Here is a 27,648-nt window from a genome sequence, read left to right as displayed (position 1 = left end):
TTTCATAAAACCTACACTGACACTTCTGAGTGGCCCAGATTCCTGAGAAATTAGGAACCAAGTAATTGGATGTTTTCATCTCCAAAACACACTTCATATCACTTCTGAAAAAATGTCAGTAAAAAGTCTTTTTCTTACTTCTAGAAAATTACTAGGCAGAAATTTCTCAAGACCAAATTTCAAAGTAGCCTCCATGTTCATATCCCTAAAATGCTACATATCAGCTTCTGCTCTACAAAGAGGGTGCCGGAAGGGGAGAAAAACCAAGGCCTTATATTAAAGGAAGACTCATCCCAAACAAGCACTTAATCTAGGCTAGCACGTGATCTGAAAACTCCCTGAGCATAAGAAGTATCTCTGAAGCCACTAGTACACTTTCCCACGACACAGCCTTACACAGTACCCAATACATACACACATACAAGGCACTGAAAAGATATCTATTAAGATTTTTTTTAAGGCATAAAATTTAAAATTTATACACTTGATGCTCCAAGAATAATCCTTGATATGATTATGAAATACAGCTTCAGGAAGAGAAGCTGAAAGCCCCCGTGTGTGTGCATGTGTGTCTGTGTGTATGTGTTAGTCCCTCGGTTGTGTTCAACTCTTTGCGACCCTGTGGACTGTAGCCCAACAGACTCCTCTGTCCACAGGATTCTCCAGGCAAGAATACTGGAGTGGATTGCCTTTTTCTTCTACAGGGGAAAGCCCCATACGTTCATTTAATTAAGCAGGCATCTGTGTAACATTGGCAGATTGTGAGAGATGCAAAGGTGAATGTGAGGAGCCCAGCCTACAAAGCACTCCTAATAGCACCTTTAAATGGCCATAAACATAAAATACTCACCAAGGAAAAGAAAATTCAAACTACAGTGAAACACCACTACACACTCTAGAAGAGCAAAAGTGAAAAAGATGTGAGATACAGACTGTTGCTCAGAATGCAAGGCAGGGTGGTGTGGGTGTGGGTGGCGGTGGGGGACGTCAGCCACTTCAGAAAACTTATCATCAAGGCCCAGGAAAGCCTGAAATAAGACTACGTTATACCCCAGCAATTGCACTCCTGGGCGTATGACCTAAGTGAAACACATACACATTTCACCAAAAGAAATACATATTTGAAAGTTCCAGCAGCCCTGGAAATGACCCAAACCCTCATTCACACAGAATGGACAAATAAATTGTCATACAGTCCCACTGTAAGAATGGACAATCTCCAACTATACACAATAAGGTAGCTAAATCTAAAAATCATAAAGTTACACCAAACAAGTCAGATGAAAAGAGTGTATAACGTATGATTTCATTTATATAAAGTTCCAAAACCAGCCGAACTAGTTCATGCTCTGAGAAATCAGGAGAGTAGTTATCTTTGGTGGAGTAGTGGAACTAGTCAAGTGTAAAGGGCTGTTGAAAGGGGCGTGAGGTGTTTCAGGTGTGGTGTAATGTTCTCTTTCCTCATTTGGCACTAGCTGAACAGGTAACTTCCAGTTTGTGAAAATTCATTGTTCTGTATGTACACTTAGGATGTGTACACATTCTGCTGCTGCTGCTAAGTCACTTCAGTCGTGTTTGACTCTGTGTGATCCCATAGACGGAAGCCCACCAGGCTGCCCCGTCCCTGGGATTCTCCAGGCAAGAACACTGGAGTGGGTTGCCATTTCCTTCTCCAATGTGTGAAAGTGGAAAGTGAAAAGTGAAAGTGAAGTCGCTCAGTCGTGTCCGACCCTTAGCGACCCCACGGACTGCAGCCTACCAGGCTGCTCCATCCATGGGATTTTCTAGGCAATAGTACTGGAGTGGCTTGCCATTGCCTTCTCCGGTACACATTCTATGTATCTATATTACACTGATAAACTAGTGTAGCAATAAGCTTACTTTATATACTGTAAGGGAAATATAAGGAAAGCATTCAGAATTTGTGGTCTATGGGCATTTTAATTCCATAGTCTGCATCCTGGCCCAAACACTGAATATAACAGATTGTTGTTACTCAGTTATTAAGTCATGTCCAACTCTGCAACCTCATGGACTACAGTATGCCAGGCTCCTCTGTCCTTCACCATCTCTAGAGTTGGCTCAAATTCATGTCCACTGAGTCAGTGATGCTATCTAATCATCTCATCCTCTGCTGCCCGATTCTCCTCCTATCCTCAATCTCTCCCAGCAACAAGGTCTTTGAGTTGGCTCTCGCTATCAGGTGGCCAAAGTATTGAAGTTTCAGCTTCAGTAACAGTCCCTCCAGTGAATATTCAGAGTTGATTTCCTTTAGGATTGACTGGCTTGATTTCTGTGCAGTCCAAGGGACTCTCAGAGACTTCTCCAGCACCATAATTTGAAAGCATCAATTCTTCAGCATTCAGCTTTCTTTACGGTCCAACTCTGACATCCATACATGACTACTAGGAAAATAAAGCTTTGACAATATGGATCTTTGTTGGCCAATTGATGTCTCTGCTTTTTAATACGCTCTCTAGGTTTGTCAAATTCAGACTTAAATTTAAGAAAGTGGGGAAAACCACTAAACCATTGAGGTATGACCTAAATCAAATCCCTTATGATTATACAGAGGAAGTTAAAAATAGATTTAAGGGACTAGATCTGATAGACAGAGGGCCTGATGAACTATGGACAGAGGTTCGTGACATTGTACAGGAGACAGGAATCAAGACCACCCCCATGGAAAAGAAATGCAAAAAAGCAAAATGGCTGTCTGAGGAAAAAATAGCTGTGAAAAGAAGGCAAGCGAAAAGCAAAGGAGAAAAGGAAAGATATGCCCACTTGAATGCAGAGTTCCAAAGAATAGCAAGGAGAGATAAGAAAAGCTTCCTTAGCAATCAATGCAAAGAAATAGAGGAAACAATAGAATGGGAAATACCAGAGATCTCTTCAAGAAAATTAGAGATACCAAGGGAACATTTCACGCAAAGATGGGCACAATAAAGGACAAAACTATATGGACATAACAGAAGCAGATGATATTAAGAAAAGGTGGTAAGAATACACAGAAGAACCGTACAAAAAAGATCTTCACGACCCAGATAACCATGATCGTGTTATCACTCACCTAGAGCCAGACATCCAGGTATGTGAAGTTCAGTGGGCCTTAAGAAACATCACTACGAACAAAGCTAGTGGAGGTGATGGAATTCCAATTGAGCTATTTCAAATCCTAAAAGATGATGCTGTGAAAGTGCTGCAACCAATATGCCAGCAAATTTAGAAAACAGCAGTAGCCACAGGACTGGAAAAGGTCAGTTTTCATTCCAATCCCAAAGAAAGGCAATGACAAAGAATTCTCAAACTACCACACAATTGCACTCATCTCACACACTAGTAAAGTAATGTTCAAAATTCTCCAATTGAGGCTTCAGCAATATGTGAACCGTGAACTTTCAGATGTGCAAGCTGGTTTTAGAAAAGGCAGAGGAACCAGAGATCAAATTGCTAACATTACTGGATCATGGAAAAAGCAAGAGAGTTCCAGAAAAACATCTATTTCTGCTTTATTGACTATGACAAAGCCTTTGACTGTATGGATCACAATAAGCTGTGGACAATTCTGAAAGAGATGGGAATACCAGACCACCTGACCTGCCTCTTGAGAAACCTGTATGCAGGTCAGGAAGCAACAGTTAGAACTGGACATGGAACAACAGACTGGTTCCAAATAGGAAAAGGAGTACGTCAAGGCTGTATATTGTCACCCTGCTTATTTAACTTATATGCAGAGTACATCATGAGAAACGCTGGGCTAGAGGAAGCACAAGCTGGAATCAAGATTGCTGGGAGAAATATCAATAAACTCAGATATGCAGATGACACCACTCTTATGGCAGAAAGTGAAGAAGAACTAAAGAGCCTCTTGATGAAAGTGAAAGAGGAGAGTGAAAAAGTTGACTTGAAGCTCAACATTCAGAAACTAAGATCATGGCATCTGGTCCCATCACTTCATGGGAAATAGATGGGGAAACAGTGTCAGACTTTATTTTTCTGGGCTCCAAAATCACTGCAGATGGTGAATGCAGCCATGAAATTAAAAGACACTTACTCCTTGGAAGGAAAGTTATGACCAACCTACACAGCATATTAAAAAGCAGAGACAAGGATCATTGTTTCTTTCTTTTTTTTGTTTTTAATTAATTTATTTTAATTGGAGGTTAATTACTGTGCATTGTTATATTGGCTTTTCCATAATGTATTTATTTTAATTGGAGGCTACATTAGTTTGCAATATTGTGTTGGTTTTGCATAAGTCAACATGGGTCTGCCGTGGGTGCGCACCTGTTCCCGGTCCTGGACCCTCCTACCACCTCCCTCTCCATGCTGTCCCTCTGGGTCTTCCTGGTGCACCGGCCCCAAGCATCCTGTGTCGTGCATTGGGCCTGGACTGGCGATTCGTCTCACAAGTGGTAATATACATGTTTCAATGTTCAATGCAGAAAGATTCTTTACCAGCTGAGTAGGAGTATTTTCATTGGGAGGGGTAGAGAATGCTGACTCTAAAAGACTTGATATTGTTGTTTAACTCTATTGAATCTCATTTTTTATTGTATAAAATGGAGTATAAACCTCTCTAATAATACTTACTGCTACATGAGTCACGTATGTCAAGAGTCTAGTAAAATGTATGCCTCTTATGTCTCCAAGAATAATGAACTCATTCCCCTCACTTAATATTTTCAAGGAATAAAAAGTCCAGATTAAAGCAAAAAAAAAATAATAATAAAAAGCAGAGACATTACTTTGCCAATAAAGGTCCATCTAGTCAAGGGTATGGCTTTTCCAGTGGTCATGTATGAATGTGAGAGTTGGACTATAAAGAAAGCTAAGTGCCGAAGAATTGATGCTTTTGAGCTGTGGTGTTGGAGAAGAATCTGGAGAGTCTCTTGGACTGCAAGAAGATCCAACCAGTCCATCCTAAAGGAGATCAGTCTTGAGTGTTCATTGGAAGGACTGATGTTGAAGCTGAAACTCCAATACTTTGGCCACCTGATGCGAAGAGGTGACTCATTTGAAAAGACCCTGATGCTGGGAAAGATTGAGGGCAGGAGGAGAAGGGGATGACAGAGGATGAGATGGTTGGATGGCATCACCGACTCAATGGACATGATTTTGGGCATGTTCCGGGAGTTGGTGATGGACAGGCAGGCCTGGATTGCTTCAGTTCTTGGGGTCGCAAAGTGTCGGACATGACTGAGCCACTGAACTGAACTTAACTGAACTAGGTTTGTCACAGCTTTCCTTCCAAAGAGCAAGCAGCTTTTAATTTCATGGCCACAGTCATAACAGATACATTATATTAATTACTATAAACATTTTTTTAAAAGGCATGAGCAACTTCTGCTTTTAGCTCTGACATACAAAAAGTCTAGAAGTTATCACTCCCATCCTTACAAAAAAGAAACGCTGAATAACCTGCAAACCACTGACTTTTTGGATTCATCAGAGAAATGAGGCTGCATAGCAAACCAGTACCCTGAAATTTCGGGAGACAGTCATATTGAGAGAGACACATTTGAGATCTACGCATCTGGAGCAGAAGCCTCTGAGGTCATGAACTGATACGAACGCTTAAAAGGGATTGTTGACGGATTACTGGAGTCTGAGTGTGGGTTAACATAACAGTGAGGCATGTCTATAGTCAAAGCCTTAGTGCCTGTGCACCCACACATCTGTGGGCTTTATCTCCAGTAACTGCACCAGGTTCTCACTCCAAAGGCTCCTATATGACCCTCACAGAGGGAAGAGAAGACAATCTTTGTGCAAGGTACTCAAAGTCTTCTCTGAGAAAGACTTAAAATTCAGAAGAAGATGTCAGAGTGTTAGCCTGGCTGTTGGAAGGGTATTCTACCCACTCCAGCCCCCTCTAAAATTCCTAAAATAACACACAGAGGAGACACAGTTAACAGGGCTGAGGGCTTTGAGGACAGATTGGGAACACTGTGGCCAGGGAACAGAGAAAAGGTCAGAGCAGGGGTAGGGATGGGAAGGAAGCTATGCCATGGGAAAAACAATTCTGAAGGTCACAGTCCCAAAAGATTGTCCACTGAAAGACAGAGATATAATCAGAAGATTGGAACTCCCAGGTGGCTCAGTGGTAAAGAATTCACCTGCCAATGTGGGAGATGGGGGTTCAATCGCTGAGTCAGGAAGATTCCCTGGAGAAGGAAATGGCAATCCAGTCCAGTATTCTTGCCTGGGAAATCTCATGGGCAGAGGGGGCTGACTGGGTACGTCCATGGGGTTGCAAAAGAGTTGAACATGACTTAGAGACTAAACAGTAAACACAATCTGAAGATTATAGAAAGCACCCTTTCCCTGACACCTTACCATCACACCAACAGGGCTCCAGTAAAAAAGAGGATCAAAGTTCAAAGACTTCTAGCACAGGGCTTTTCTCCGAAGAGGACCAGTTAGGGAAGCCCAAAGTCAAGAGGAAAAACAGAAACAAGGATAGTAAAGGAATTTGAAACCTCTAGTAACTGGATCAAACCCATGTCTCCTACATTGCTGGTGGATTCTGTACCAGCTGAGCCACAAGGGAAACCCCAACTAGTGCTACAGCAAACATTAAACACAGTCCAAGTCCTAACCAGATTAATATAAATATCATCCTAAAGGCCTCTTTGGGCTCCCCTGGTGGCTTATACAGTAAAGAATCTGCCTGCAATGCAGGAAACTCAGGTTTGATCCCTAAGTGAGGAAAATCCCTGAAGAAGGGAGTGGCTATCCACTCCAGTATTGTTGCCTGGAGAATCCCAGAGGAGCCTGGCAGGCTACAGTCCACGGATCTCAAAAAATCAGACATGACTGAACGACTAACACTTCACTTCAGAGGACTAGTCACCTCAATTCTTATTATCCAACACAACAACAACAAAAAATTACAAGGCATACCAAAGAGGAAGGCAAAATATAGTCTGAAGAGACAAAGGAAGTACTAGAAGCCAACTCAGATATGACAGGGAATTATCAGACAGGAAATGTAAGTAAGCATGATTATTATACTAAGGGCTATAATAGAAAAAGTAGACCACAGGTAAAAACAGATAGGTAATGTAAGGAGTACGTCAAGGTTGTATATTGTCACCCTGCTTACTTAACTTACATGCAGAGTACATCATGAGGAACGCTGGGCTGGAAGAAGCACAGGCTGGAATCAAGATTGCCGGGAGAAATATCAATAAACTCAGATATGCAGATGACACCACCTTATGGCAGAAAGTGAAGAGGAACGAAAAAGCCTCTTGATGAAAGTGAAAGAGGAGAGTGAAAAGGTTGGCTTGAAGCTCAACATTCAGAAAACGAAGATCATGGCATCTGGTCCCATCACTTCATGGGAAACAGAGGGGAAACAGTGGAAACAGTGTCAGATTTTATTTTTGGGGGCTCCAAAATCACTGCGGATGCTGACTGCAGCCATGAAATTAAAAGACGCTTACTCCTTGGAAGGAAAGTTATGACCAACCTAGATAGCATATTAAAAAGCAGAGACATTGCTTTGCCAACAAAGGTCCGTCTAGTCAAGGCTATGGTTTTTCCCGTGGTCATGTATGGATGTGACAGTTGGACTGTGAAGAAAGTTGATCACCGAAGAATTGATGCTTTTGAACTGTGGTGCTGGAGAAGACTCTTGAGAGTCCCTTGGATGCAAGGAGATCCAACCAGTCCATTCTAAAGGAGATCAGTCGTGGGTGTTCATTGGAAGGACTGATGCTAAAGCTGAAACTGCAATACTTTGGCCACCTCATGCGACGAGCTGACTCACTGGAAAAGACTCTGATGCTGGAAGGGATTGGGGGTGGGAGTAGAAGGGGACGACAGAGAATGAGATGGCTGGATGGCATCACCGACTCGATGGACATGAGTTTGAGTGAACTCTGGGAGTTGGTGATGGACAGAGAGGCCTGGCGTGCTGCGATTCATAGGGTCGGAAAGAGTCGGGCACGACTGAGTGACTGAACTGAACTGAACTGAACTGAAGGAGAGTGATACTTCATCCCTGTGATCTTCCTCCCCAAAACACATAACCCCAGTCTAATAATGAGAAGCACACCAAGCAAATCTTAATGGAGGGACATTCAACCAAATACCTCACTGGTATTCTTCAAAACAGAAAAGGAAAAATATACTCATTTGAATGCAGAGTTCCAAAGAATACCAATGAGGGATAAGAAAGCCTTCCTAAGTGATCAGTGCAAAGAAATAGAGGAAAAGAATAGAATGGGAAAAACAAGAGATCTCTTCAAGAAAATTAGAGATACCAAGGGAACATTTCACGCAAAGATGGGCACAATAAAGGACAGAAACTGTATGGACCTAACAGAAGTAGATGATATTAAGAAGAGATGGCAAGAATACACAGAAGAACTGTACAAAAAAGATCTTCACAACCCAGATAACCATGATCGTGTGATCACTCACCTAGAGCCAGACATCCTGGAATGTGAAGTCAAGTGGGCCTTAGGAAACTTCACTATGAACAAAGCTAGTGGAGGTGACTGAATTCCAGTTGAGCTATTTCAAATCCTAAAAGATGATGTTGTGAAAGTGCTGCACTCAATATGCCAGCAAATTTGGAAAACTCAGCAGTGGCCACAGGACTGGAAAAGGTCAGTTTTCATTCCAATCCCAAAGAATGGTCATCAAAAAATGTTCAAACTCTGCACAATTGCACTCTTCACACACTAGCAAAATAATGCTCAAAATTCTCCAAGCCCAAGCTTCAACAGTACTTGCTTTATTGACTAGGCCAAAGCCTTTGACTGTGTGGATCACACCAACTGTGGAAAATTCTTCAAGAAATGGGAATACCAGACCACCTGACCTACCTTCTGAGAAATCTGTATGCAGGTCAAGAAGTAACAGTTAGAACTGGACATGGAACAACAGACTGGTTCCAAATCAGAAAAGGAGTACGCCAAGGTTGCATATCGTCACCCTGCTTATCTAACTTATATGCAGAGTACATCATGTGAAATGTTCAGGTGGGTGAAGCACAAGCTGGAATCAAGATTGCCAGGAGAAATACCAATACGCTTAGGTATGCAGATAAAATCAACCTTATGGCAGAAAGCAAAGAGGAACTAAAGAGCCTCTTGATGAAAGTGAAAGAGGAGCTTGAAAAAGTTGGCTTAAAACTCAGCATTCAGAAAATTAAGATCATAGTATCCGGTCCCATCACTTCATGGCAAATAGATGGGGAAACGATGGAAACAGTGAGAGACTTTATTTTCTTGGATGCCAAAATCACTGCAGATGGTGACTGTGGCCATGAAATTAAAAGACGCTTGCTCCTTGGAAGAAAAGCTATGACCAACCTAGACAGCATAAGAAAAAGCAGACACATTACTTTGTCAACAAAGATCTATCTAGTCAAAACTATGGTTTTTTCAATAGTCATGTATGAATGTGAGAGTTGGACTATAAAGAAAACTGAGCACTGAAGAATTGATGCTTTTGAATTGTGGTTTTGGAGAAGACTCTTGAGAGTCCCTTGGACTGCAAGGAGATCCAACCAGTCTATCCGAAAGGAAATCAGTCCTGAATATTCACTCGAAGGACCGATGCTGAAGCTGAAACTCCAATACTGATGGGAAGAACTGACTCACTAGAAAAGACCCTGATTCTGGGAAAGACTGAAGGCTCAAGGAGAAGGGGACGACAGAGGATGAAATGGTTGGATGGCATCACTGACTCGATGAACATGAGTTTGAGCAAGCTCTGGGATTTGGTGATGGACAGGGAAGCCTGGATTGCTTCAGTCCATGGGGTCGCAAAGAGTCTAACACAACTAGCGACTGAACTGAACTGACTCTTCACACTGTCAAGGTCATCAAAAACAATAGAAGTCTCAGAAATAGAGCCAAGAGGAGCTTACAGAGAAGTGACAGCTAAATGTAATGTGGGATCCTGAATGGGATCCTGGAAGTGTGAAAGGATGTTAGGTAGAAACTAAGAAAATTTGAGTGAAGTTTGAAATTTACTCAATAATTAAATCACCAATACTGCTTCATTAGTTCTGAAGAATTTATCTAGAAAATTTAAGCTGTTAATAATAATGGAAACTGGATATGGATATACAGAAAGTATCATGTTTACAATTTTCTGTAAATCTAAACCTAATCTAAAATTAGAAGTTCATTTTTTAAAAATGAAAAAAAGAATATGATAAACAAAAGGAAAAATAAAACAGAATGAAAGACATGACCAACCTCCCAAACAAGCAAAATCTCTATGGTCAGAAATGAACAATACGCCACAGTGCTGTGCTTTAGTTGCTCAGTCTTGTCCAGTTGTGACCCCATGGACTGTAGCCTGCAGAGTCCTCTCTCCATGGGATTTCCTCTATCCTCTATCCATAGGGATTGTCCAGGCAAGAAAACTGGAGTGGGTTGCCATGCCCTCCTCCAGGGGATCTTTCCAATCCAGTGATCAAACCCAGGCCTCTCGCACTGCAGGCAGATTCTTTACCATCTGAGCAACCAGGGAAGCCCAAGAATACTGGAGTGGGCAGCCTATCCCTCCTCCAGGGGATCTTCCTGACCCAGGAATCGAATCGGGGTCTCCTGCATTGAAGGCGGCATTCTTTACCAGCTGAGCTACCAGGGGAGCCCATATACAACAGGGAAAGTGAAAGTGAAGTCGCTGGGTGTGTCCGACTATTTGCGACCCCATGAACTGAAGCTTACTAGGCTCCTCCATCCATGGGATTTTCCAGGCAAGAGTACTGGAGTGGGTTGCCATTTCCTTCTCCAGGGGATCTTCCCGACCCAGGGATCAAACTCAGGTCTCCTGCATTGTAGGCAGATGCTTTACCCTCTCAGTTACCAGGGCAGCCCATATACAACAGTTCAGTTCAGTTCAGTTCAGTTCAGTCGCTCAGTCGTGTCCGACCCTCTGCGACCCCATGAATCACAGCACGCCAGGCCTCCCTGTCCATCACCAACTCCCGGAGTTCACTCAAACTCATGTCCACAGAGTCGGTGATGCCATCCAGCCATCTCATTCTCTGTTGTCCCCTTCTCCTCCCGCCCCCAACCTTTCCCAGCATCAGAGTCTTTTCCAGTGAGTCAACTCGTGGTAAATGGGGCTAAATCTGTCTTCACTGTAGCTCAAATGGTAAAGAGATTCCCTGCAATGCAGGAGACCAGGGTTCGATCCCTGGGTTGGGAAGATCCTCTGGAGAAGGGAATGGCAATCCACTCCACTATTCTTGCCTGGAGAATCCCATGGACACAGGAGATTGACGGGCTAGAGTCCATGGGGTCGCAAAGAGTCGGACACAACTGAGCAACTAATACTAACACTACTGAAAGTCTATTGGGCTTGAAGCCTGGAAAACAGAAAACCTAAGCAGGAAGTGAGGTTTCCTGTGATAGCTGGAACTAAAAGTGCCCACACAAAACAAGAAACTATGGTCAAGCATGACTCCCCTCCAGTTTAAAAGGTGGCTCAGGAATAAAAGCTGGTGCCTATATGGAGTGGAAGACCTAAGAAGTCATGGGAAGCCAGGAAAGCATAGAAGCCAGGACCTGGGCCAGGATGCTTTTGGCTCAGTGACTCCATCTGCCATGTATCCAGTATCACATGCAGACAGGAACGCGAAGTCTACTCTGGACTGAAAGAATGGAGGGATTTAGTGGAGCATCCCAGAAACAGTAGTCAGGCTGAGTAGGTACAGAGATTATGGTAAATGAGTAGGAGGCAAGAAAAGAGATTCACGATAAGGCCATTGTTTCCTTTATCTATTGCTGTGTAACAAGGTATGTACTCTAAAACTTTGGCTTAATCCAGTTACTATTTTATTATATATATAATATTATATTATATATTATAATTAAATAATATTATTTATTATATATATATCTTGTAAATGTGGAGATAGGAAATTTGAGCAGAACTCAGCTGGATGATTCTTCTGCTCCACATGAACCTGGTGTTGATTATGCTCATGTGATCATAATCAGATGGTGGCTAAGGTGGTCTAGAGGTTCAGAGACAGCTTTGCTCACAAGCATGGTTCAACAGTAAACACAGTTGTGGTATCAGCTGGTTCCCTCTCCCTCTCCATGTAGTCTCAGGGCCTTTCCACAAGGTCACTCACATAGTAGTTTGTCCTCTTTGATGGGGGACTCAGGGCTATAAAGGGACTGTTCCAAGAGATAGGAAGAAGCCTGAACCTGAAACTCACTCAGTATCACCACCTTGTGTCTTGGTCAAAATAGTTACAGATCCCACCAAATTAAAGAAGAGAGAGAGATCAACCAGAGAATGGAAGTAGTGTCAAGCAATTTGCGATCTTCTTTAATCTGCCATCATCCTCAAGCCAAAATTCTACAACATGTAATGAAAATTCATGCTAAAATTTCCAACCAAAGAAATCAACAAATGGGAAAGAAACTTATTCCAAATGAAATGAAAGTAACAGGAGCATCTGGTAACTTCAACATAAAAATGTTTAGGATTTTCAAAGAGATACAGGGGAGTAATAAAACTATATAAAAAACAAAATAAAACTGTATAAAAAACACAAACAAGTAGCTAAGAAGAGTAAGTAGATTAGAATTTTGAATATGAAAAACAGAGAAATTAACTTTTAAAATAAAGCTTGTATAGTGGAAAAACTTTAGCCTCTTGAAAGCCAATGATAAGAATTAGTGAACTAAAACACAGTATTGAGAAACTCACCCAAAAAGATATCAGAAAGATAGTTATGAAAAAGCAGTTAAGAGACATAGGTTAGTTGAGACTGTCAAGAATACTCCAAAAATAATAAAAAGAATTCAAAGCATAGAATGAGGGGAATGGGTAAAAATTTCCAAAACTGAACAAAAATAGATATTCTTAGAAAAAATAGATATTCTCAGAAAAAAAATTCCTAGAAAAAATAAGTATTCTCAGAAAAAAATAGATATCCTTAGATTGAGTGTATATATCAAAGGCCAAGCTGAAAAGCTAAAAATAAAACAAAACTGTACTTAAATAGAGCTTATTGAAACTGCATGAATAATACATATATATGTACATATACATATGTTTTAGTGTGTGTGTGTGTGTGTGTGTGTGTGTATATATATATATATATAAACTCTTCCAGAGAGAAAAATTATCTACCAAAAATCTCCATAACCAATACTGATAACATTTTCAATACAATTTCATTAGCAACAATAGATATCTACTGTACCTAAAATGATAGAAAATATCCTTTAAAAATGGTTGGAAAAATAACTGTTAACGTGAAATTTCATCTCTAAGCACGCTACTATTCTAAAGATATAGAGAAAAAAAGACACAGGCTAAGAGAAATCAGTACTCACAGACTCTTGTTGAAAGAATTATTAAGGAAAATACTTCAGTTAAAAAATAACAATAAATGCAGAAAGATGGAAGGATGCAAATATACAGAGAAAAGTGATCAAAAGAATTGGCAGACCTTCTTGCTAAGTTAAATTACTTGCAAAAACAAAGAAATACTATGTTTTGAAGAGTAGAATTCAAATTTTAGACAACAGTAGCAAGAAAATGGGGAATGGAAGGTCAGAGGGTGAGATCTAAGATTTTTTTCTTTCAAAAATAGTGTATACATATTGAATGATTTTAAATTTGGGTTGAAACTTTTGTAATTAAGATGTTTTAAATACATCTCCATGTATTATTATCATAATGTACTATTATCATAAGGCATTATTATAAGTTAACAAAGCCAATCTCAAGATATTATATGCTCTATGATAAATTCTATTTATATGAAAAAGGGACAACCTTTTGAGACAGATAACAGACACTGTCACCTTAGACAGGGACAGGAAAATTTCATGAAAGAAAAGCAATTTATTTTTTATAGGAGAATTCAAGTGTCTCTTCACATCAACAAGATATGTGAAGAAGCAAAGAACTACTTGAACAACAGAAAACCAGTGGTCCTATTTCTTTTAACTTTAAAAAGGTTTGAAAAGTTGCCTCATCAGAGTATTCAAAAGACAATGAAATAAGAGTTCAAAGAGTGGGCTAAGAAGGGAGAATAATCTGATCAAAACTCTGCCCTGGACGTACCTTCTCCTAATGTACTGATAGGAATCCATGAAAATATCCTCAGAAAGAAACCAAAGACAAGAGTAAGATAATGTATTGTTCTAAATTTAACCATACAGCATATGATTAGTTGATACATTACCAAGAACTACCAGATTTCAAAATGTTATTTTGAAAACTGGGGTTGTTAACATTATCTTTGTCACTCTTGCATGTACCTAGCACACAGTGGATTCTCAAAAAAAATGTTTATGAACAAATGAAAGTATGAAAGTATGAGTTAGTTAACAAAGAAGCCTACCCTATCACCTCTAGGAGATGAGAGTAAATAAAAGGAATGATTACAAAAACAGTGTCTGGGAACTGAATATGGTTACTCAAGCGTATATCTGACTAAAGAAGGAATGGATCCTATTACTTGTCATGTCAAGTATTCCAACAGACTGATGAAAACCCCCATGATTCCAGCAAGGGCAAACAGAAGGTAGTCCTGAAAGACTCTGGATTAAAGTATCATTATTTCACAGAGACAAACAAACAAATCCTGGTTCAGAAGGCTACTGATGGATAAAATGGATTATTGTAAAGATATTGAGTAAGCAGAAAGGATTTATTTCAAAAATTGATAATAATGGACTTTGTGATACTCCATGGTGGCTTCTACTGAAACAGTCATTTCATTCTATGGGGGCTGGAGTTGGGACTCTGAATTAATTATGGTAATTTTGAAGTATCTGTGCAAGAGGAGGACTGTGTGTATGAATAATTAAGTGTCTCTTAGTAACACTGTCTAAGGAATAAATCAGTTTAAAATTGGAAATCTGTGTCCTCTGGTAATTTGTTCTGAGCCTTCTTTCCTTCAAGATCTCTTTTCAAAATTAACACACCTAGAAGACATTCATTAAACGTTTGTTGAATGGATGAATTTTGATGTGACACTCAGATAATATATTTGGCATTACTATAAAGTAGTATCCAATGCATATTTTTCATAAAAAGATGTTTTGCAATGATGATAGGCCTGCAATGAAACTAAATTCTTGGGTAGAAGTTATAAATACAGTGAATTAGGGCTGCTGCTGCTAAGTCACTTCAGTCGTGTCCAACTCTGTGTGACCCCATTAGGGCTACACTTCACATATTCAAAAGTTTTGCCTTTGGGAAAAAAATAGTATAAACACAATATGCATAATGTATGCCATACTACAAAATTAGGGACAATTCAAAAAAGAAACAATAAAACTGGTGAAGAGGACAATGTCCTACTACATGAGAATGTAACAGCCTTCATATAGAAGACTGAGGACATAACTGAAGGTAACAAAATTATACATAGAGAGTAAATGTAGTATTATTTTTTAAAAATCTTGAATCCTAAAATGAAAGCAAACCTTCTGAATCTTGAAAGAGTTTATATTAACACCACATTAAGAGTATTGTTCAACTTTCAAAGTGTGAAATCGTTTTTGTAACTTGTCCACTAGGTAGTACCAATAGAAATATCAGCTCTTTTCAGAAGGATTTAATAAAAAACTCATACACAGGAGATGCATAGGAAGCATACAATATTTTGTATCACATTCCTAGTATCTTTATATTTAAACTAGTTGTTCCCAGAATACAGCCCATTACTCCATTAACAGGGAGAGAATAAAGATTAAACACACCATGAGCCAGCTTAATGGTGGATTTGGAAAGCCTGAGTGTGATATCATGTCAAACAATTTCTGAGCTGAATGCCCCAGGAGACCAGAGAACAATGATCTCATTTTGCATAATGAGAAAATTGAGGCCCAAAGAGATTAAGAATCTTGCCTGAGGTCATACAAATTACAAAAGGCATGGACAGACCTGCTAGCTAGAATTAGATTCTCTGAGTTCCCAGTTCTAAATTCTTTCTATTATATGTGACTCTCTCAAATGAACAGAAAGAGTGAAAACAAACAAACAAGCCAACAAGTAATGGACTTGAAGGCAAATGTTATTTCTGTTCATTAAATATAAGCATTAAAATCTTTGATTTCAAGTGATATAATTTAATTACACTCTGTATAATCAGACTAGGGCTTCCCTGGTGGCTCAGATGGTAAAGAATCTGCTTGCAATGCATGAGACCTGGGTTCGATCCCTGGGTTGGGAAGATCCCCTGGAGAAGGGAATGGCTACCCACTCCAGTATTCTGGCCTGGAGAATTCCATGGACAGAAGAGCTGGCAGGCTCTACAGTCCATGGGGTCGCAAAGAGTCAGACACCGTGGAGTGACTTTCACTTTCATAATCAGACTAGAGTCTGGAAATCAGGAACATAATTTTAACTTGCTACTACGGCAAATTTTAAGCATATACAAAAGCAGACAGAATAGTATAATGAAACCTCCTTGCACCTATCATCCAACTCTCAACAATTATCTCATGGCCAATCTTGTTTTTACTCTTCTCTACTTAATCTCGCCTCTTCTGAGAGTACAATTTTGACACTGATCCAAGAGTATATTCACAGGCATATCAGCACATGTATCTAAATTTAACTACAATACCATTATCACACCTAAAGAATTATTAATGATTTTTAGCATCACTTTAAAGCCAATGTTCAAATTTCCAGTTGTTCCACAGATGTCATTTTTAGAATTTATTTGAATTAAGAATAATTTAAATTTTACTACTTTATTGAAAACAAAGAATAACCAAATAAGCTGTAGTGATGAAAGTCACACTATAATCTACCTTTGATACCAACAGAGTATCACCGTAGCATGAAGAATGGGAAGAAATGTGTTTTATTTATAAGGGTCTGGGAATAAGATCATTATTTTTAAATAGTCACATTTTAATGTGACCCAATGTAATGCATAAAAAATATTTTAATAGATATGATTTTATGATTAAAAATGCAGTGGCCAACTTGAAGGCAATGTTTACACACTATGGTGCACCAAATTATCAATTACATTCATACCTCCAAAGGATCTTGGGCAAGGCGCCACACAGAGGAAATGAAACAGATCGCACCGTCACTGCATACAAGCATATTCTAATAAGACGGAATTAGATAGGAAACACTGCAGGAGAAACTCTGTAGGAGAAAACCCTACTGAGACTGAAGTCAGGGGGTTGAAATTCTAGCCCGGGCTCAGGCAAATCTGTTGAACTCTCTGGGGGTCAGGCCCCTTATCAGTATAAAAAGGAGTAGCTAGGATGGCCTCTTAAGTTCCTTCTATATTGAATACCAGATGATTTTCAAATACTGTCTACCCATCCTTCCCTAGAGAAGGGCAAGGCAACCTACTCCAGTATTCTTGTCTGGAGAATCCCACGGACAGAAGAGCATGGCGGGCTACAGTCCACAGGGGTGCAAAGAATTGGACACGACTGAAGCAACTTAGCCCACACCCATTCTTACATATTATGCTGAACTTCAAAGATACCATCATATTTTTTAATTGAGTGTCGAAAATCACTTCATCTATCCACACAGTTTCTGAAAAACAAAATCCGAGAATGACCACTATTGTGATGTCTCATTAGACTGTTTAGTGGTGGGGCTCTGTAATTTGCTAGGGCAGAGGATAGCATTTGAGAGTAGCAGTAGGCTAGCAGAAACCTACTTAGTTTCAGCATAGCTGACCACTGTAGCGAAGGGCTGCAGAAGGAAGCCCACATTTTCTGTATCCCGTATATATGGGCATCACACAGATATACTAGCACTCCTGTAGGTTTGCCATACTTAACAAAATGCTAATACAGCGAGCCCAGTTAAAAACTGAGCTTCAGATCAACAATGAAAATTTTCATATTAAAATTATATGTGCTGGGAGGCGGGGCTGACGGGCTGCAAGCTGCTATCAGCCCGAGGCGGACCCTCGCCGCCCCCAGCCCGCAACCCCGACTCAAGCGGCGAGAGGCCGTCCTCGCAGAGACGGGCCGGGAGGACCGAAGCCCGGGCGGCGGGGCACGGCCGTGACGCCGGGCCTTTCGCCGCCACCGCGCGTTTCTCTCCCTTTGTCTTCTCCTGCTCCGCGGGTGCGGGGATTCCTGGTGAACCGAGGTGCAGCCTCAAGATGGCCGATGGCTACGAGGACCTGAGGGAGGACGAGCTCCCAGGGCCGGCCTACGAAGGCTACGAGTCCGCGGAGCTCGCCTGCCCGCCCCGAGCGCAGCGGCCACGTAGCCGTCAGCGACGGGCGCCACATGTTCGTCTGGGGCGGTTACAAGAGTAATCAAGTCAGAGGATTATATGACTTTTATCTGCCTAGAGAAGAACTCTGGATCTACAACATGGAGACTGGAAGATGGAAAAAAATTAACACTGAGGGTGATGTTCCTCCTTCTATGTCAGGAAGCTGTGCCGTGTGTGTGGACAGGGTGCTGTACTTGTTTGGAGGACACCATTCAAGAGGCAATACAAATAAGTTCTACATGCTGGATTCAAGGTCTACGGACCGAGTATTACACTGGGAAAGAATTGACTGCCAAGGAGTTCCTCCATCATCAAAGGACAAACTCGGTGTCTGGGTATATAAAAACAAGTTAATATTTTTTGGAGGGTATGGATATTTACCTGAAGATAAAGTATTGGGAACTTTTGAATTTGATGAAACATCTTTTTGGAATTCGAGTCATCCAAGAGGATGGAATGATCATGTACATATTTTAGACACTGAAACGTTTATCTGGAGCCAGCCTATAACTACTGGTAAACCACCTTCACCTCGTGCTGCCCATGCCTGTGCGACTGTTGGAAACAAAGGCTTTGTGTTTGGAGGCAGATACCGAGATGCTAGAATGAATGACCTTCACTATCTTAATCTGGATACATGGGAATGGAATGAACTAATTCCACAAGGCATATGCCCAGTTGGCCGATCTTGGCATTCACTAACACCAGTTTCTTCAGATCATCTCTTTCTCTTTGGAGGCTTTACCACTGATAAACAGCCACTAAGTGATGCCTGGACATACTGCATCAGTAAAAATGAATGGATACAGTTCAATCATCCCCATACTGAAAAACCAAGATTATGGCATACAGCTTGTGCCAGTGATGAAGGAGAAGTAATTGTGTTTGGAGGGTGTGCCAATAACCTTCTTGTCCATCACAGAGCTGCACACAGTAATGAAATACTTATATTTTCAGTTCAACCAAAATCTCTTGTAAGGCTAAGTTTAGAAGCTGTCATCTGCTTTAAAGAAATGTTAGCCAACTCATGGAACTGCCTTCCAAAACACTTACTTCACAGTGTTAATCAGAGGTTTGGTAGTAACAACACTTCTGGATCTTAAGGCTTCATAGATAATGCCTCTGATCACTTGCATGGACAGCAATTCTGTAAACATCAGAGTGAAATCGTTTGTATAATTATATACACTGTTGTAGTTTGCAGCTTTTTAGTTTTCATGTGCATGTGAATGGCCTAGAGAACCTATTTTTATGTCTAAAGTTTACAATAAATGTATTTAATAGCAGAAAAAAAAATTAAAATTATATGTGCTAAAATGTTTACAGAAAAATATTCATTGTTTTAATGGAATTCAAACTTAACTGCTTTGTATTTTATCTGGCAACACTAGCTGCCTGACACATGCACACAGGAGTATTTATCTTCATGTTACATATGAGGAAACTGAGGCTTAAACTATCCATTAATACAGAAAAAAATAATGGTTGCAGTGAAATTCAAATCCAAATCTGCACCATTCTAAAGCACGTTTCACTAAACTTTCATTTTCCCTAAGCACATATAGAAAACAGTGTAAATTTTCTTTAAATTTGTAGAGAAATGATACAAATTTGAATATAAATAGACCACAGCTTGCATAAGAACCATGTCTCAAAGTTTGTAAGGTAGCTATTTAGAATCTAGAAAGCATTTTTTTCCCCACAGGAACTCTGACAAATGGTTATTAGTTTCCAGGTCAACCCATAAAAGTCTGTGTAACCTGCATTCCAGTTGAATCATCATATATTTAATTAAAAATGCAGTAGAAACTTTACATTGTCATTGATAATCATTATGAAAGTAATAGGAAATATATTATTTATTTTTAATAGTGTTATAGGAAGTAAAGCAAATTGTATTGACACTGAGGAGAGGACAATGGAAATATTAGAGACTTGACAGAGTCTTCTAGAAATTTTAAAACATGTTACAGAGTGATGCTATTGGTGAACTTTTAAACATTTTAGATCTTCTTTTCTTGGCTACAGATGTTGGCTTGCATACATGGACTTTGTATAACTGGAGTTGTCTCATGATTCACAAATGAGAACACATGAGGAAACGGAAGGAAGAAAAAACAAGAACATATACAAATATTGACTTATGTGCCTGAGTTAACTGGAAAGAGTTTTAGGAGAAATTGGGGAAACTGATGTGTATTTATTTTCTGTAAGGAGACTCTGATTTAAGGAAACAGTCTCCCCTTGTCTGTGGTTTTGTTTTCCAGTTTAGTTCACCATGATCTGAAAATAATAATGAAAAATTCCAGAAATAAACAACTTATAAATTTTAAACTGCATGCTGTTCTGAGTAGTCTGATGAAATCTCTTCCTCTTCCACTCCTTCCCATCTGGGATCCATAACCACTGACATCTGCTCCTGACATCCAACCATGGACATCATCATGGCTTGATGATCAAGGGTTACTTGAAGCAGATAGTCCTCTTTCTGACATATTGTCAGTAGCAGTCTAATGCTATGTCACAACGCCTACATCATTCACCCCACTTCATCTCATCATGGAGGCATTTTACCATCTCATCATCACAAAAAGCGTGAGTACAGCTCAATGAGATATTTTGAGAGCAAAATAGAGCATATTTATACAACTTTTATGATAGTATATTGTTATAATTGTTCTATTTTATTATTGTTGTTCTTTGTTATTACACCTAGTTTATAAATTAAACTTTATCATAGGTATGTATGTATCAGAAAAAACAATATATGTGAGGGTTTGGTACTATCCCCGGTTTCAGGCATCCACTGGGCATCTTGGAAAGTATCCTCCTTGGGTATGTGGAGATAACAATAATTAATTAAGGAATGCTGAAAATAGGGGAAAAGATTTCAATTGAGAGAATTCCTTGCACTGGTGACCACTTCATACAATCACTGAAGAATGCTTGGTTACTGCCTTGGAGAAGTTCAGTGTACAATAATGTACCATACCATCAGCTGTGGGTGGAGGTGCAGAGTGAGGGGACTAACCATTTCTGAGGTACGACTTTCAGGCTGAGTTTTGAAGTATGACAGGAGCTAGTGAACACGACCAGAGTTCTGGGTAGAGGAAGAAGTGTGTGCAAAAGCACAAAAAACATAATGCAGGATCCACTGACAGCTTCAAGTAGTTTGGTACAGCTGGAAGTGATGTGTAAGAAAATAAATGTGGGCTTAGGGTTTCCCTCGTGGCTCAGCTGGTAGAGTCCACCTGAAATGTGGGCGTGACCCAGGTCTGCTGCAGCTCGAGCCCCTGCCCCCATGGTAGGCCACTGCTGACCCACGCCTCCACGGGAGACAAACACTCAAAGGCATGTCTGGCGCAGGCTCTGTGGGGTCTCTGGGTCCCGATGCACATAAGGTTTGGTCTGAGCCCTCTGAGCATCTGGCAGGTATGGAGTTTGATTCTAAATGCGATTTCGCCCCTCCTGTCGTCTCCTTGGGGCTTCTCCTTTTCCCATGGATGTGGGGTATCTTTTTGGGGTGGGTTTCAACATTCTCCTGTCGATGGCTGTTCAGCAGCAAGTTGCAATTTTGGAATTCTCGTAGGAGAAGATGAGCACAATTAGACACCGCAAAATATGACTGGATATCAATGCCTATTCTGTCACAGGAAGCCCCTCAAATGTAATGGAATTAATACTCTAAAAAAATGTCATTGATTTATATGCTACTAACCAAAATGAGATTACCAAGAAGGACTATTTTAAATTTAAATAAATGCTGCCTTATATGGAATAACTTACTCTTGATCCTCACATTTGTAATCAATAGGGAACTCTTTGGCTGCATCTGATTTTTCACATTTTTCAGCTAAGTCAGGAATCCTAATGCAAAAATCTGCCCTGTTATGTGGATTTGTGAACTGTCCAGAGGGTTATGGGTCTATTAACCCTTGGATAGATTACCATGAGATACAAATATAATGTTTTTGTCTCCAACTGAGACAGTCTTGCTCCAATATTATTCATGTGATTTTAAGAAAAACTGTTGCTGTTTTCTTTAAACTCACACCTGGAAATTAATAAAGAGAAAAGCATTTCTCATTTATTTACTCACAATTCTAAAGCAAAATTAATTACACATGCACTTTTAAAATTCTGGATCCTGGAGCTGGCGAGGAGAGTAGAGTTTATTCATTCAAAACCCCTGAGTGAATGTGCATAACAGGAGATACTACTTATGCAAAGTGTGAATGGACTGAAAGATATGGGGCCAAAGTGTAGACCTGTCCGTTAAATAAGAGACGTATTATATGCTGGCCACGACTGAGACAGCTAAGCATCTCAGGACCTTTTCTTACCACTCTGTAGTCAGCTAACATGATGCCAAGACTTTCATACCTAATGTGATAAATACAGTCCCACCAAATGCAACACATTCATTCACATCTATTGCTAGATTCTAACCAGCATGAGACTGCTGATCAAAAAATTCATGCAGCATTTATACAGTTAACTGTCAAATAAAATGTTGGCAGCAATGCTGAGTGGCATATAGTGATTTAAAAAATAATGCCTATGTCACTCCATATTACATACAGAGGTAAATAATTGGACCAATCATAAATCAGTCTTCTGTACAATCATTTAGCATAAAACTCTAACAAATATTTTCAAGGAAATTTCTCTCCCTAGCCAAAGCTGCAACTGAACATTTTTACACCTAACGTGAAATATTAATGGCTCCCCTCCCCCTTCTCCTTTCTATTCACTCCTTCCAACTCCAATCCCAGCTATCCTTTGCCTGTAAAGGATAAAACAAAGTCATCCTGTCCTTGCTTCTGAGTCATACGTGTCCTTACCAACACCTGAGGCAGTGGAAAAAAGATGAAGAAATGACAGTATCTGGTCTCAGTGTTTCTCACTACATTGTTGTGGAGATATTTAGTATTTCAGATGCCACGTTAACTCTTCATTGCCCTTCTGCAGCTCTAATAGGAACTATGCTCTGAACCCTCACCAATGTGTTTGATCTCTTTGGAACTAAAACCACAAGAGCTTATAGAGAAAACATCCCCGGTCCCCTTGAAAACCAGAGACTGCAGGTGACCTACTCTGTTCTTTACATCAGTCATTCATCCACTCATCTAGAATGAATGCTATGCTAGAACTTAATTTTCAGGAATCTTGTGAGTCAGTTGTTAAATTCTTTGCAGCTTGAAATAAGCTCTGAGGTGAGAGTATGGAAATTCAAAAAAGCTACAATCTGTCCCCAACCCCACCCCAAACTGGTGGTTAAATATTTAACAAAACGCCACTACATTTATTCATCAAATACTAATTATCTACCATGTGCCATGTACTTTGTGGGTGGTGAGACAGAGCTATGAATAACAAAAATTATTTAATACTAGTTGGAAAGATAAGCAATAAATAAATATATACATATATATGTATATATATGTGTATTTTAAACTACAAAGAGTGATCAAAAAATGAAGAAAAGAAATATGTGTTATGACTAAGAATAAAGTACAGAATGAGGTTTTTTGTAGAGGCAGCAGGGTCTAGTGGTTGAAACGGCTGTCTCTGGAGTCAGACAGTTTTGAAGTATAATTCTGAACTCTAGTACATGGTATGTATTATGCAGCATAAGGTAGTATGATTTTGGGAGCATCATATAAAATCTTTAAGCCTCAGCTTTCTTATCTATAAAATAATGATAATAGAACCTCTTTCACCAGGTGTTATGGAGATTTTTTTAAATGATCCAGATACAATGATTAGCTCTAAGGTCTGAAAAATGTTTTAAGCTAACTCAAAAGAATGTTAGCTATAAATATTACTATCATTATTATTAATGTGGTAGCATTTACAATAAAACATAGAATATGTAAAATGTGAGCCTAATGAACCAAAGAAAGAGATTTCCAGGCCGAAGAAAGTATAAGTGCAAAGACTTTAAGATGCAAACATGATTGGGTTGATCCAAGAGCTGTCAAAGGCCTGAGTGACCAGAGACAAGTAAATGAAGAAGAAAAAGGTGGCATGCCTTTTCATCGAGACAGCTGGAAAGACAGATTTTGCAAGGCTCTTCAGCTCTGGGGAGTCATCTACATTGTATTGTACATGCAATTGTACGTATGTGTGTTAGTCGCTCAGTCATGTCCCACTCTTTGCGACCCCATAGACTGTAGCTCATCAGGCTCCTCTATCATGGAATTCTCCAGGCAAGAATGCTGGAGTGGGCTGCTATTCCCTTCTCCAAGGGATCTTCCCAACCCAGGGATTGAATTCAGGTCTCCTGCATTACAGTCAGATTCTTTACCATCTGAGCCACCAGGGAAGCCCATACAAGCAATTGGAAGCCTCCAAAGAGATTTAAACAGAGTGATGTGAGTAAATTTATAGTTTTAATACCTCTTTTCTCCCAGCTTGGTGGTAAAAAGGTTAGAAGAGGCGAAAGTGGGCACAGAAAGATCGGATAAGAGTTTAATGCAATAATTCAGATGAGAAATTATTTGCATGAGTGGGTGGCAAAGGAAGTAAGGCAACAGATGTGAGATATATTTTGGAGGCAGAATCAATAGAATTTGGTCACGAACTGGATAAGGGTGTGGCAGACTGCATTTTTCAAGGATGAACACAAAAACATTTTATAGCACAAATTCTTCTACACTGGGACCCTGAAAGTCCTCCATCAATAAGTAGAATCTAACTCTGCTCCTGTTAAACCAGGGCCTGATTGTGACTGCTGCAACCAAACGAAGCACGGGGCAAATGAGCCTACATAGCCTTCCAAGGCTAAGTTATAGAGACAGTGCAGTTTCCAACTTATACTGGGTAAAACAGTGTCTCATGAAACATCAGAAAATGGCCTTGTTTAGAAGTAGGGTCTCTGTAGCTGCAATTAGTCAAATTAAGGACATGGTAGATCAGAGTGGACCCTAATTTCAATATAACTCATGTCCTTATAAAAAGAGCAGAGGACATACAGATACAGAGGAAAGAAGGCCATGTGAAAACAGAGGCAGAAATTAGAAGGATGCAGCTGAAAGATAAGGAACGTGAAAGATTGTTGACAACCTCCAGAAGCTAGGAGGAGGAAAGGCAGGACTCTTTCCTAGAGCCTTCAGAAGCAGTATGGCTGTGCCAACACCTTTATTTCAGACTTCCAGGCTCCAGAACTGTGAGGTGATAAATTTCTGTTTTCAGCCACCCAGTTTGGGGCATATTGTTATAGCAGCAACAGGAAACAAATACACACTTTGTATGCTATGACACTTGAAGCATCTGAGTTTCAATGTAGTAAATTCAGCTACTCTGAGTCCATCACACACTGAGAAAGCCCAGGCTACACAGAGGCCACATGAAGGTACTTCACCAAACATCCAAGCTGAGGTTGGACTACTGATAATCGGCATCAACTGCCAGACACACGAATGAAGACACCTTGAGATAATTCTGCTTTAGCTATCAAATTGACCCCCCTAGTTGCTGAGTTCTACCAACTCAGATCCTAGAAACTTTAGAACAGGAACAAGCCATCTTTATTGTGCTTTGTCTAAATTCCTGATCCACAGAATCTGCACACATAATAAAAAGATAATTTGTGCCACTAAATCATGTGGTGGTTGCTTATGCAAAAATAGCAAGTAAAATAGAAATTTAGTACCAGAATGGAGTTCAGACATATCAAAAGCTTAAAACATGTGGCACTGGCTTTGGAATTGGACCGTAGGAAAAATGTCGAAGGACCTTAAAAAGACAGGTGATGAAGGTAAGTGAAACCTAGTAAAGCCAGTGAAGACAGTCAGTGAAAGCTAGAAAGACCTTTAAGGAGACTTCAGTGAAAGCTTGGATGAAAAGGAAGAAACTGTTATTGGAAGCTAGGAAAAAAGGAAAAAAAAAAAAAAACTGGCCTTTGCTATACAGTAGCAGAAAGTTTGGCAACCCTATGGCTGCATTTACATAGAAAATAAAAAATACGCTTAATAAACTGGCAGATTTGGCTAAGGACATTTCTTAGTCAGAAAAGTAAAAGTGCTAATCTGTTTCTTTTAGCCATGTGTAAGAGAGGTAGATATAAAGAAAAAGGAACCACTTAGCTTTTAAGTAAACCTGAACAGAAATATAAAAGGTCTTTCTGGGCTTTTTAAAAAAATTGTTCATTCAGTATTTCTCCACAGAAGATTCTCAAAGTGAGATAGGGCTTCAGTGCAAAGATCAAATCCTGGCTTGTTAGGAAAATGTCTCCAACATTAGGATGAAGAAAAGACGGCGACTGTAAAATCTTTCATTAAAACTTCAGAAAGATTTAAGATGGTACCTCATAAACCTTTCAAATACACACAAGGCCTTCTGGATTTAAGGGCATGCCTTTTTAAACAATGGGCATGCAGATTCTTAAGGGTTTTGTCCTACAGATACTGAAGAGATTTCAGGGGTGTCTTTTGTCTAATGTGGATTGATATACAGGAAGCCCAAAAGCATTAAAGATAACTGCATAACCTTGGACCTAAAGGGCTGGAAATACACAATAAAATGAAGGGGGTAGGGTCTTTGGACCCATGACCTACTTTGGGCAAGAAGCAGTAAGAGAAAACTTGCATGCTAAGACACCTCAGTCGTGTCCAATTCTTTGCGACCCTATGGACTGTAGCCCACTAGACTCCTCTGTTCATGGGATTCTCCAACCAGAGTGGGTTGCCATGTCCTCCTCAGTGGATCTTTCTGACCCAGCAATTGAACCCATATCCCCTGTGTCTCCTGCCTTGGCAGCTGAGTTCTTTACAACTAGCACCACCTAGTCAGCTGCAAATGTGGGTTATTTCTTATAGAAAAGACAGAAGAACAACACTGGGAGTGAAGCCAAACACTAGGAAAGGTAGATTTTACAGCTAGAGAAAACACTGCTTAGGGACAGATATGAGCTCTTATCAAGAAACCAACAAGATGTGTCCAACTGAACTTCAAAACCATCATTAAACGGTGACAGCTTGTGTGCCTCTCATTCTCTGCCCTCCCTCCTTTTTTAAATGGGAATGCTTGTAGTGGTTATCCTATGCTTGACCTCCACTGCATGTTGGTCATACGGGAGAAAGAGAAAGAGAATTGGAATCTTTTACCCAAAGCTCTTCAGAGATTGAGGAGAAAATGCTAGAAGAACCACATCCACAGATCCTCCTTGGCACCTGGATCTGATCTAGATTACAACATCACAGACTTCAAGCAATAAGATGAGACTTTGGGAATTTTGAGGGAGCTATCTGGTGTTTTTTTGCATGTGGAAAGGATGTGAATAGTTGCGGACAGAAGGTGAACAGGAGTTGACAGCATTTACCAACGATGGGCACAACAATATCTTTCCCATAAACATACTTCTTCACTTTGTGCCACTGAGTTTTGAGGTAGTTTGTTATACAGCAATAGTAATCCGATCAT

The 27,648-nt window shown here is 40.0% G+C and overlaps 1 protein-coding gene and 1 pseudogene across 3 annotated transcripts in view; one reads left to right on the top strand and one right to left on the bottom strand.

Moving 5' to 3' along the window:
* NTNG1 (netrin G1) overlaps positions 1-27,648 on the bottom strand; it is a 403,458-nt gene that overhangs the window by 323,990 nt on the left and 51,820 nt on the right. The gene's annotated exons all lie outside the window — the stretch shown is intronic.
* Positions 17,870-19,505, top strand: LOC129540594 (kelch domain-containing protein 2 pseudogene; annotated as a pseudogene).

This window comes from Moschus berezovskii, chromosome 4 (genome assembly GCF_049115385.1).
Source record: "Moschus berezovskii isolate FMDL1 chromosome 4, NW_MosBer_1.0, whole genome shotgun sequence".
NCBI lineage: Eukaryota > Metazoa > Chordata > Mammalia > Artiodactyla > Moschidae > Moschus > Moschus berezovskii.
The sequence above is the reverse complement of the archived record's forward strand: the minus strand, read 5'-3'. Positions and strand labels throughout refer to the sequence as shown.